The sequence below is a fragment of the Gigantopelta aegis genome, chromosome 1, assembly GCF_016097555.1.
Source record: "Gigantopelta aegis isolate Gae_Host chromosome 1, Gae_host_genome, whole genome shotgun sequence".
NCBI lineage: Eukaryota > Metazoa > Mollusca > Gastropoda > Neomphalida > Peltospiridae > Gigantopelta > Gigantopelta aegis.
This window is the reverse complement of record NC_054699.1, coordinates 47,153,605-47,167,274: the sequence shown is the minus strand read 5'-3', so window position 1 is coordinate 47,167,274 and position 13,670 is coordinate 47,153,605. Positions and strand designations below refer to the sequence as shown.

General features: G+C 40.2%; 1 protein-coding gene across 1 annotated transcript in view; it reads left to right on the top strand.

Annotated features, from left to right (window-relative positions):
• The first annotated feature begins 8,661 nt into the window (after positions 1 to 8,661).
• Positions 8,662 to 13,670, top strand: part of LOC121376008 — an 87,423-nt gene continuing 82,414 nt past the window's right edge. Inside the window, exon 1 of the mRNA XM_041503775.1 lies at positions 8,662 to 8,838. The gene's annotated coding sequence lies outside the window, so the exon portion shown is untranslated. The remainder of the gene's footprint in view (positions 8,839 to 13,670) is intronic.

The window sequence follows — 13,670 nt, the reverse complement described above, 5'->3', positions numbered from 1 at the left end:
AGTTCAAATAGTAGTTAAATCAACCCTGGGTTATAGTCCAATATTTTCCTTTTAATTATGACTGCACAAATGAAAAGTAAACTTTAGATTTGATTATGAATGGATGGATACATTTGGTTGTTTCAAGGAAAATTTGGGGGAGGTTTGGAGAGGGATCGAAAAAAAAAGAAGAAAATTAATATATAATAAAATATATAACTGTCGCAAATTTAGGGGGGCCCGGGCCCCTGCCCCCCTCCCCACCCCTAGATCCGCCTATGCTGACTATTTTGTGGATAGGTTGACACACATGGCGATTGGCATCAGAAGGAACACACACTCATACCAGTCATTACTTTGGAGTTCTATGAAACAGACATGGAGCAATGTAAGAGAAGAAATGATCGATGGGCAAGCAGAGTACCAACAAGAATCAACATGTTCAAGGCCCTCTAGCAGCTAACAGCATCATGTCGGTTACCACAACATCGGTATGTATAGTGTCAACTTCAGCACTGGCAGACATCTCATTAACACGTGCTGGTAGACCAAAGTACACATCTCAATAACTGGTCTTCCTGAAAATCAAATCTGCTTTGGAAGAAAATGACGAGAAGCAAAACTCTTCCATTCAGTTTCACAGACGAATATCTCTATGGTTCAGCCTTGTTCCTTACAGACCAAGTTGTCCATAATTACATTCACGAAGGACACATCTTGAAGAATGTCCTTTGGTCTGCCACGATTGCTAGTTAAAGGGTTACCATCTGAGGATACCCGTGCTAATATCATCTGCTATTGGTTCGAGTCAGTACTTTACTTGCCACATCAATCGTTTCTCCCCATACATTGCTCCAAGATTGTTTTTTCTTGGAACTACATAGTAACTGGTATAAGTGTGTTTCCCTTGTGATGTTCATGCCACGACCAGAAGCGGGCAGACCCTTTATAAGGGCCCTACGGGCAACCTCAGGAGACACCCAGCATCACAGAGGTCTAATTAACGAGCTACTCTCGATTCACTAATATCAAAACCTATATTAGCTCGGCCATTTACCTTTTGACCGACCGTTCAAAAACTGCGCTAAATTTCCTCAATCAAAAATTACGCACCCTTTACCCTTCCATAGCACCACCACCACCCAACCGCCTGCTAACGGTTCGATCGGGCTGCTGGTGCTCCGTTGCACCTGCCAGTGCAGGCGGTCCCTCCTTTCCGCCCCCCCCCCCCCCCGCACCTTTCCTGTCATGGACGGAGGAGCCGGCCAAGGCCGGTTCTTGTGCCCACGACAGGCGTGCGCTACAACAGCTTGTTCTGAATGTGCACGTAAAACCCTATGACCTGACCTGACCTAATGCTCATAATCACATACGTTAACGTGCACACAAAACAGACAACTGATTGTGAAACTGAATGGAAGGTCTGTAGAACGCAGTATTAGCTTGACATGATGATGACTGGTAATGCATCATGTGGCCACCAGTTGGAGGAATGGACTCTTGTTTTTCATTATTAGTTTTGCTTATTTGTTGTTGTTGTTTTTAATGAACCTAACAGACAATTTTGTTAGCAATGATGATGTAATAATCGATTTATTTAAGAACTTACCGCAATTAGTTTTGGTTCACGCAAGTATGAATCGAAAAAACGATGTGCACATTGTATGACTCCGCGTAGGGGTTTTTACAAAAATGTGCACATCGTTTTTTTCGGTTCATACTTGCATGAACCAAAATATAATTGCGGTCAAATCTTATAATTACATTTATATGCATACTTTAACAATACATAACTAAATGTATTCTGTTTAGCTTTAAATACGCCTGTAGTATTGTTTGTGTAAACTTCATTGATACTTATGTCGTGTAAGAATGTGCATTCACTATCATTTGAATCAGGTGATTTTTGTAAATGACGACATTTCCTCTAGCTGCTGTGCATTTTTACGGATCATTTAGTTATATTGGATTCCAATATAACTAAATTTGGAAGGAATTGTGCTATTCGTGTTTAGTTTATATTTTATGCAAGTGAATAAAGGGGACGTGTCTAACATTTATGCTGTCGGTGGAACCGTTTAATTTTCGCCAACAGCTGTAGAACATCGCTTACAAGTAAGTTACAGGCGTGCAGTTTCCTACATGATTTTTTTGGCCACCGACCGAGTCTCATGTCATGATTAACGAAGAGGTGTTTTTGTTGTTGTTTTAAATCAGTGCGTATAGATCTACATGTCTACTCTGCTATAGCATTTTCCATTAATTTATCGTATACATTTTTCTGTAGCTTTCACGTGTGTTTTCTTCAAAATATCTAAATATAATTGCCAGAATATTCCGGCTTGTTGCACAGAAGTAGTGCGAGTCAGTTGGAGGGGGTAGTAGGCGTGGCTTAATTTTTTTCGATTTTACTTAATAGAAAAGTGAATTGTAATAATGTGTGTCTGAAATAACAGTATGGGCCTAACAGATTTAAAGACATGAACACTAACAACAGAAATCTTAAAAATAAAATACATCTTTAGATCATGGATTGTGATTGCTCTAAAATGTAAGTTACGGTACTTAAGAAGATATAAACAGTAACAACAGAAATTTGCGACGTTGTTTTTATTATTCACCTGCAGAAAATATTAGATAACGAAACGCAGCCTTAGCTCTCTTTGAAATCTTAAATTTAGCAGCCATTTTGAATTTAGCTAAACTAAGAAACAATATAATGAATGCATCATTGTGTAGAATAGCTTCATTATCTTTAAATCATCTGTAAACAAGATCTTTGAAAAATCATATGTAGACGATGCCAATATATGGATGTACTTTGGTAGCCATATTAGAATTATGAAATTGAAGGAAGTGTTGGATCAAACTAAGAATTTATTAAATATCTTTCCTATCCACACAAAACTATGTTTATTGTTTGAATGGCTTAAAAATGGTCTCTAGATTTCGCCACATTGCAAAGTTAAATGCTTTAGCCGCCATCTTGGCTTCATGCAAATTAGGCACATATCCCCATGGTGGATTTTTGGGGATATTTTGTATGTTGTTCTTGGGACATCCCTTAAATGAATTCTGAAGAAAAACATTCTATTGCAATTTGTTTTAGGTTATGCACCAACATCGCTTAGATTGACTAGACTATAAGAGAAATTGTGAGTTATAGTTTGATTGCCCTTACACATTTCTGTAAGGAATTTGGCCATGTGGCTTACGTTGATGAACACCTTAGTTTTTGGTAGAGAGTTAACTTTGGCTTTGCGCAGACACGTAAAATTTCTTGTGAGAGAAACATTGTTAAATATTTACAGTTGTGTAATTCTGGGTTGATCACAACCGTAAGTAGAATATATTTTAAGTTTGTTGAATTTGTGTTTTAATTTATAGTGTTGTATAAATGTATTAGTAACACTGGCTTGGGAAGCGGAGTGGGGAGGGGCGCAAGGGCAGTGGCGTAGGCAGGATTTGGGGGGGGGGGGCATCTGTGTAGTGGGATATAACACAAGAACCGTTTTAATGTTGTTAATAAGCGAAAAGGTAAACATTTCCCGGGATTGGGGGGCCGTGCCCCCCCCCCCCCTCCCCCGGCTACGCCACTGCGCAAGGGTGTCCCTCACTTTTCTTGATCCAGTAGCAGTAGCGATGGTTTACATATACACATACATACATACATCGGTGCCACAGGTTCGAGTCCCAGTAACGGCATGGGACAATTTGTGAGGCCAGAAAGGAGTTAATTATCCCCTGCGCCAGTGCGTTAATATCTATGTATGTAACAGTCAAACCTCGACATACATACAATATATAGATATTCATACATCAATACATACATACACACATACATACATACATAAACCTTTTGGCACCTTCATACGCCACTGAGTACTTGTATGTAAATGTCACCGTTAAAGAAAGGTTAAATGAATTATGATGCATTTGAAGATGATCTTATTTGTGTAATACGGACTTTGTTTAATGGGAATAATTGTACAACATGTGCAATGTGGACGTGCATAAGACGTGACGGTAGATTGCTTATTGTATATTGTATTTCAGTTTGTGTTTATAAGTAGCTAGTGACAAGGATGATCACGGTGAACAATGAAGTGATGATGTGATTTGTGAATGATCAGTCCAGTCAATGGCGTAGGACGCGTGGGGGGGGGGGGGAGAGATAAGGGGACATGTTCCCCCCATTTTGTAGCATATATATAAACCATCGCTGATGCTACAAAATGGGGGGAACATGTCCCCTTACCACTCCCCCCCCCATGCCAGTGATCATGACGATGATGTTGATTCGTGACGGATGGTGATCATGATGATCGTGATGGTGATGCTCAGTCCTGTAGTGTTGATGACGGAAATGTGACCAGCGATTGGTCATAGCTACAACGATGATTCTAGGATGGTGATGATGGTCAGTGACCAGTGATGGTGTTGACTGGAATGTGATCAGCGATTGGTCATAGCTACAGCGATGATTCTAGGATGGTGATGATGGTCAGTGACCAGTGATGGTGTTGACCGGAATGTGATCAGTGATTGATCATAGCTACAGCGATGATTCTAGGATGGTGATGATGTTCAGTGACCAGTGATGGTGTTGACTGGAATGTGATCAGTGATTGATCATAGCTACAGCGATGATTCTAGGATGGTGATGATGTTCAGTGACCAGTGATGGTGTTGACTGGAATGTGATCAGTGATTGATCATAGCTACAGCGATGATTCTAGAATGGTGATGATGTTCAGTGACCAGTAATGGTGTTGACTGGAATGTGATCAGTGATTGATCATAGCTACAGCGATGATTCTAGAATGGTGATGATGTTCAGTGACCAGTAATGGTGTTGACTGGAATGTGTTCAGTGATTGATCATAGCTACAGCGATGATTCTAGAATGGTGATGATGTTCAGTGACCAGTGATGGTGTTGACTGGAATGTGACCAGTAAATGATCTATTCACATTGAGCTATACAGCTCATTTGTATAAACAACATTGCAAATAAAATACTGGAGAAACAAAACACAAGCAAACAATACATGTTGAATGCAGGAAATTGCATTTTAAGACATCTACAGGGGCCCTGAAGCAAATGGTCCGCTTTCAGAACTAAAACATACAGGTTTATACATATGGAGTTTCTGGTGGTGTAAAAACAAAATAGAAAAAGGTCCACTTGGTTCATATTCGAACCCCCCCCCCCCCCCCCAGGTCCAGATCACGCTACGCCCCTGATCTATAATGACCCTGGACCCCCCCCCCCCCCCCGAAGTGTGGTGTCTATAGTATATATGAATATACATACATCGTGAACAATACATTTAAAAACTGCAGGGCCGTACCTAGCAGGGGGGCAAGGGGGGCAGTTGCTCCCCAGAAAAAAGTCCGGAAAGCATTATAGAAACTTAAGAAAATTCTCTTCTTAACTGTTTAAGGAGTTTTAGACTATTAACTACTCAGTTGCCCCCCCCCCCCCAACAAAAAATTGTAGCTACGGCCCTGAACTGTTGCATTTATCCATATTTGTAAGGGGTCATCCATTTAGTACGTACGCACAATTTTCCGATTTTTTGCACCCCCTCCCCCCCCGTACGCATGCGTACGCCAGTGCCCATACCCCCCTCCCCCCCTTGCGTACATACTCAAAAGATCGTCAGTCAGTACCAGTAAATGTAGACAATGCCACCGTCGATGTCATCATGGTATACTATAATTAATGAATACTGCTCATTGTACAAATGTATTAAACAACGCTTGACGACGAATAAAATGTTTCTAAATGTATTATAAACCGGAACGTGTGCTCTGTTTTAATTACAAAAAAATTCAAATCATGTTTAATGATTTAATCACAAAACTATAAAACTGGAACTAACTCGGAACTATAAACCTAAAAGTCGGAACTTAGTACCAGTAGGTACAACTTTTTGGGGCACATGACAACAAAATATTGATAAACAATAGGACTGCCTAGATCAATGAGAAAATTTGTAGTGTTATTCATCCAATGCCTCCCAAGGTACACCAAGGGCCTCAAAAATATTTCTGTAGATCGGCGGTGCAAATACAGGCTCTGCTTCCTCAGTTAAGACTGCGTCGCCGTTGAGGTGTTCAGGATCATCATGAATGGCCTCATAGGCATCCGGCCCTTCATCCATTGTTTCAACCGTACACCCTCCTCCACGGCGATGCCTGGTCACTGACGCTATTGATGGGAGATAGATTCCACACTTCTTGCACACACGCCCATCAATGTCCTTCATTATTGTAGGGCAGTATGAATCGTACGGGATCTCCTTGTATATATATATTTTTTAATTTTACCCTAATAACACCCCCCCCCCCCCCCCGTACGCAAGCGTACGCAAAATGGCTCTTAAATTTTCAACCCCCCCACCCCCCCCAAAATGCGTACGTACTAAAAGTATGCCCCCTAATCATGAATTATACTTGTAGAATGCAGGAAATTACACTTTAAGTCATCTACTTTGAAACATTTTCTGCGGAAACATGCTCCCGGACCTCGCTTGAAGATCGGGTGTTTCGCGGCTTCGATATGACAATCAGCCCCCACCATAAATCGCTGGGTGAGTGCAAGAATGTTGTATATACAAAATTCCCATTTTGAGAAAATGAGCATTAAAAAATAATAAAATAATCGCGGAAGCCATGACTTTTTGTATTCTTCTTTTGATAGTTTCCTCCAAAATCTGAAGCAGCATACACTGATATAACACTTACAACACTTTCGCTCCGAGTCAACTACAATACATTTACAACAGTTTAGCTGACTTCAAATTAAGCAACCAGACCTGTTATATGAACATACAACATTTTTGCTCTGGAACATATAGGGTCCATTACATTGTGAAAATTAAGACCTTATTTATCAACATTTTGTAGATACTACATTTTTGCACTGACCCAGCGATATTATTTTTTAATGCTCGTTTTCTCAAAATGGGAATTTTGTATATACAACATTCTTTCACTCACCCAGCGAAATGTTCACTTGCTTTCGCCTCGCCTATGCGTGCTTGCGTACGATCCTGTGTTTTAAATCCTACAATGATTATGAATACAAATACATTACTGACAACCAATGTAGGCCCTATTGCACTACATGGTGAAGAGGAGACTGACACAACTCGAGTGAACACAAATAGTAAGTCTATTGGTAACTTACTTGGACATATTATAATACAGTATTAGGCTTTAATTTTTATATGGATACTAGTATTTCGCATTATTTTCCCACTTGAAGCGGAACTTTCTTTTTCGCAGGGGGATCGGGCCAGACCTGCCATATCACCTACGGTAACCACATTTCAATGGTATTTCGACATTTTACGTTTAAGCTACTGTCACATCTTGCCGGATAGCGTTAACGGACGTCCGACGGAGAGCAACATTTTCAGTCCGTTCACATGCGTTTCCTGTCCGTTTGTCGTTCGGCGAGGTCCGTTCAATCCGGCGGAAAGTTTTGTGCATGCACAAAACCTGGAACGGACTCCACCGGGCAAAGGCGTCCGCCGGTTGTACGGTTGTTGTGCGCTGGACGTGCGTTTTGTTCGGAACTCGTGTGTTCCTCGTCCTGTACTTGTTAGTTCGCATTCGTTGATGTCCGGTGTACGTGACTCGCGGCTGGACTACTACCTGACATGCATCGGATGAACCGGAGGTGTACCGCATGTTCAGCGGACGATTACCTGATAAGGAACGCATGGGATCTGATGAATAACGGATGTGTAACGGGGTCCACAGGACAAAACTGATGACTCAGGAAAAGTACAGTATAAGTACCGTACATGTAACGGGTCTTCACCGGGTCCGAAACGGACAGCGACATACATCCTCTGGGATATATAATGTGGCTTCCCTGTCTCACCCCCTCAAGACCTTCTGGGACCGTGAGGACCTTCATGGTGGAGTGTCGTGCGAGACTCCGTCTGCAGTATCAAGTGGCCCTGATCCAGGCACAGATTGACCTGCTAGATGCCAATCTCAACATCTATGCCCATGTAGAGAACAGAAGGAGATGGTGGTCTAGGGCATGGCTGGTCATCTTGGAGAGAGGTGTTGAGCCAACTGGAGCCTTATGATATGTGCGCCCTGTGTTCAATACCAATACCAAAGGAGTTAACGTGCACATTCAGAGCAAGCTGTTGTAGCGCACGCCTGTCTTGGGCACGAAAGCTGGCCTGTGTTAAGGTCAGATCATAGGGCTTTACGTGCACATTCAGAGCACCAGACTATTTATACCCGTTTTGTCCGTCACGTGACCTGTACAAATACGTTCGAAGAACGTTTTGTCAGTTTCTCATGCGTTCCGCTTTCGTTTTGACAAGATCTTGTTCGTTACTGGTAAGGTAATGTCCGTTACAGTGGCCAGTAATTGTCCTGTACTTGTCCGGTGATTGTTGCTTTTATCCGCTAAATAGCGGGTGTTCATCCGTTCGAAGGGCCTCGAGCAGCAAGGGAGACGACTTTCTTCACCGGATAATTTTCTTTCACTCCGTCCGACGTCCGTTAACGTTATTCGGCAAGGTGTGACAGTAGCTTAAGTTGCGTAAAATTGCCGGAAACGTCGTCATAACAAATTATTTTCTTTGACGTGATGTCAACAATGCTTTAGCGTTTTAATATGTTTATTGATGCCATGGCGATGCTACGTACTGTTTTAACTCCAGAAATGTGAATCGCTGTTTGACATTTATAATCATATTTATTATGTAAAATGTCCATAGATTGAAATCTACCATTACACAATAGCGACCGCTGTGCGTTGTTCTGATGCAATATTTTCTGCAAGTGTCGAGTGGATATATATATATGCCTATCGATGGAGGTAAGTGTTTGCTTTGCTTTGTTTGTTGTTTGTTTTGTTTTCGTGTTTAGACAGAGGCGGATTGGGGGGGGGGGGGATGAGCAGGCCCCCCCCCCCACTAAATTTTGCGACAGTTATATTTTTATTATATATTAATTTTCATTTTTTTTGCGATCCCCTCCAAACCTCCCCCAGTGATATATTTGCATTCCGTCTCATGTCATTGCCCCCTCCCCCATAATGGATTTTCTGAATCCGCCACTGGTAGGTTTAATTTAATTTATTTTTTGTTTGTTGGGGTGGGGGGGGGGGGGGGGTGGGGGTTGGTGGGGATAGCGTGTGGGTTCTTTTTCCCCAGCAGGATCGTTTAAGCCGGAGATGAGGTTGCGTAGGAAAATATTCAATTTCAATTAAATCAATTTATTTCCCAATACCAAACAATCTTGTGTCAGCAAACCGAGATAAAACAAAATGTGTATAACATCAATAACACAACAAAAACAATTAATAATAATAACTATATGAATGTACATGCCAAACAGAGACACACAATTTGTATTCTATTTATAGGAATAAAATGACTATATAATAATAATAAAGTATATTATAAAAATAAAATGGTCAAAGTACTTCGAAATAATTAAATTAAAGTACTGCCCCATTAATAGCCAAAACAAGAACTTTACATTTAGAAATACAGCTGTCAATAAATGTTAATACATGGTTAAGAATTTCAATGTCACCATTATTGTATGACATAATAAATATAAGTTCAGAATTGCTATTTAGAGCAGAGAAGTCGTAAAATAGATGTTGCCTTTCAACATAATAAATAGGACAGCCTAAAATAAAATGTTTTTCATCTCCCACAGCTTGGGAATTACAAACAAAACAAGTCTTCTGTTGAATTAGGTTCTTATTAACGTTTACAGATTCTTTCGAGTTCATTGTGAAGATTGTGTGCTGTGTTTCCCCTAGGGGCCGATCGGACCCCGCACCGACCCCGTGAATTTCATTACCGGGACCGTAAAAATTGTAACCATTTAAAAAAAACCCAGGGACATACCTCTGTGATCAATTCGCCAATATAATTTTTTAAAATGCAAAAACTACTTGCCATCAATATAGTTACCAACGAGTTACACTGTTCGTAAAATTCTGGACTGTTGGACTCAGAGAGTGCTAACGGTCCACTGGTTAGGGGGCGTAATACTTGCCTTACCCCGAGCGCTGGCAACCCACGCTACGCCACTAGTTCGAGCCCAATGACCAGTGGAAAAAAAAATCCACCATCATGATGATCGTATGAAAAAAAGAAGAAACATCGAACCACCACGATCGTAGGAATAAAGATATACATTTCAATTCTTTCGATAGACACCAGTCATCTATGTCCCATACCACACTGTTCACTAATTCTCACGTTAGTAAAGTGCATTGTTGGAAATGTGGTGTGCAGAGCATGTAGGTTTCTGTTTTAAAGTTACATTCTCTGGTTACCATATTATAACATCATGTACAAATGTGAAATACAAGCTCAAATGCACTTTTAAAAAAGTCGCGTGTGTCGCTATGAACGGAGATCGTCAAACGTATACGCTTGATTTGTAGCTCGGCAAAGCACAAACGACAGCCTGTTGTCAGTTTCTGTTAAAGGGACATTCCTGAGTTTGCTGCAATGTTTATAGATGCTATCGACAAATAAAATATTTCTACGACTAAACTTACATATTAAATTTATTTTCTTGTTTAGAATATTAGTGGCTATATATTAAACGTGTTTCTGTTTGTTCTAATATTTGTACTAGGTGAATTTTCATTTTATAATAAAAGAATTTTTTTCGTACGTACGAAATTATTTGAAGACGAAATCCAGTTTGGGCTTCTTACAAATATTAAGGCGATCAGAAACACATTGAATATACAAAACTGATATTCTAAACAAGAAAATATATTTAATATGTAAGTTTGATCATAGAAATATTTTATTTGTCGGAAACATCTTACAATGCAGCAAACTCAGGAATGTCCCTTTAACACGTGCGTTTGCCGATTTCAAATTGTAGAGTTCGTCTCAAAAAATTAAAAGAGAAATCTTGCGCTGTGCGAAGAACGTTCGGTTGAGGATACGGTACTAGAGTCTTTAGTTAAAACCGGTTTGATCTTGACAACGTATTATCGACAGTCGTACCTTCCTATTTCAGAATTGATATTTTATAAAGTGTTAGTAGAACTTTCAAAGTTTAGTTTGTATACTAGTAACACATTAATCATGTATATATTTTAAAAATAAAATATACTAAAGTAGACAATGAACGTTTCACTTCTTAATTTTACGTGATAAAATCGACAAATTCAAATAAATATTATTTCGTTTGGAAAGGGTAAAGTTGGGGGTGGGGGAGGGGGTGGGGTGGGGTGTTTGGTTGGGGTGTGTGTGTGTGTGTGTTTAACGACATCAAAGATAAAGCATATTGATTTAATAATCATCCGACCCCATACAACCGTAAATAAAATGTGTTGAGTGCGTCGTTAAATAAAACATATCCTATCCTTCCTTCTATCTGCTGTTGGATGTCTAACATTTGGTAATTTTGACATATAATCTTAGAGAGGAATCGGGTGCATGTCCAAGGGGAGGGTATTGGAGGTCGAAACCCTTACTTGCCCAAGCTTAAAACAAATTTAAATGTATTTTTTTGGGGAGCATGGCACCATATAAACTTCGCTCAACACAGTCTATAACCCCAACCCCGCTGAAATCCCTGCACACGCGCCTTGGAAACCCGCCACATTTTTTTTTTAGCAAGGGATCGTTTATATGTACCATCCCACAGACAGGATATCACATACCATGGTCTTTTTGTATACCCGCCGATGGGGATCGATCCTAGACTTCCAAAAAACACCTTTTTAGGTCCAAGTAATGAACAAAAATAACATATATAGTCTTGAAAAATGTTACGTAAATCGAACACAGTACCCTCTTCCTCGACCCCTAGAGCGTTACGTAATTAGTAACACCCCCTTACATGTAACGCGTATGCTAACAGCTGGCCACTGTCAAAATTTCAAGGCAAATCCCCCACTCACCGACCCCTGGAAAGGCGTTGTACTATACCACTATGGATATAAATATGTTTTGGAGATATGAGACGACCCCTCAATCAAGACAGTTAAATTTGTTCAAAAATTGCGAAATCTCACGTGATCTCTTGTTGGGGAATTCTATACTTGTGATAAGCCAATGAAAACCGAGATCGGTACGAGCCCGTCAAAAGTGTCCCACTTTCAAAATACTGGCTTTGTTTTTGACCTGGCTAAGCCAGCGTAGTGAAACCAATGCGGAGTGCGGCGTCATATATGCACCAAACGTAATTGGATTTTCTGTTCTATATGCTTAAATAATAAAAATATTCCAGGGAATGTAGTTTTAAACTGATTTGAATAGACAGTGTAGGCTATATCCTGAGTTTAGAATCATTGTATTGAATAGTTCTTGTTTCATCTTACATGCACGTGTATCTCAGTGAGGGTTTCGTTAAACATATAGACCCTACTATATTCTATTCTATCCTCTGTGAGGGTATAAAGAGCCTTGACTGTCCCATATTTGACTAAAGTTAAAATATAGTTTTTGTTTAACGACACCACTAGAGGACATTGATTAATTAATCATCGGCTATAGGATATCAAACATTTGGTAATTCGGACTCGTAGTCATCGCCAAAAAAACCGCTACATTTTTCCTTTGGTATACCATCGTGGTGGACTGGCTGGTACGAGAAATAGCTCATTGGACCTGGGGTGGGGGTGGGTGTGTATGAGTACACACACACACACACACATATATACACACACACACACACAAATATATATATATATATATATATATATATATAAACCACCAGTGCTACTACTGGTCAAGAAAAGTGTGTGGTGGTGGTGGTGGTGGTGTGTGTGTGGGGGGGATGGGGGTGGCACATGTTGGAAGAGGTTGGGAAGAAATAGGTATCATTGGGCGATGGTGTGTAGTTGCGATGTTTCGTACACGATTTGTTTCGTTCCTGGACGTTTCGTACACACTACCGTTTTATACCCTAGACATTTCGTCCCCTGATCATTTAGGACACGTTTATATTATTTGCTTAATGTATTCTTTAACAATCTTTGATAGTTTAATCTTTAATACAGACTTTGTTATTCTCAGTAAACCAGATTATAAGCATAGTTGTTTGAGTTGTCCATTACTGTTTAGTTGCACGACATTAAGTCATACTCGGTGATTTGAACTGTCAACCATATGAGATGTATCAGGATCTAATGAATCTACAAACATGAACTATCACCTATATAAATATATTATCCATGATCTAATGTACCTAACGTGACATACAACCTATATGTAATATATCCAGGATCAGAAAGGGAACATGGTCCCAATGTACTTATGAACGCACAGTTTAGCTGACGTGAACTACCACCCATATGGGATATATCCAGGATCTAATGAACATATAGACCTACATTTCAGCTGACGTGAACTACCACCGATATGGGATATATCCAGGATCTAATGAACATATAGACCTACATTTCAGCTGACGTGAACTACCACCCAAATGGGATATATCCAGGATCTAATGGACATATAGACCTACAGTTCAGTTGACGTGAACAACCACCCGAATGGGATATATCCAGGATCTAATGAACATATCTATAGACCTACAGTTCAGCTGACGTGAACTACCACCCAAATGGGATATATCCAGGATCTAATGAACATATAGACCTACAGTTCAGCTGACGTGAATTACCACCCATATGGGATATATCCAGGATCTAATGAA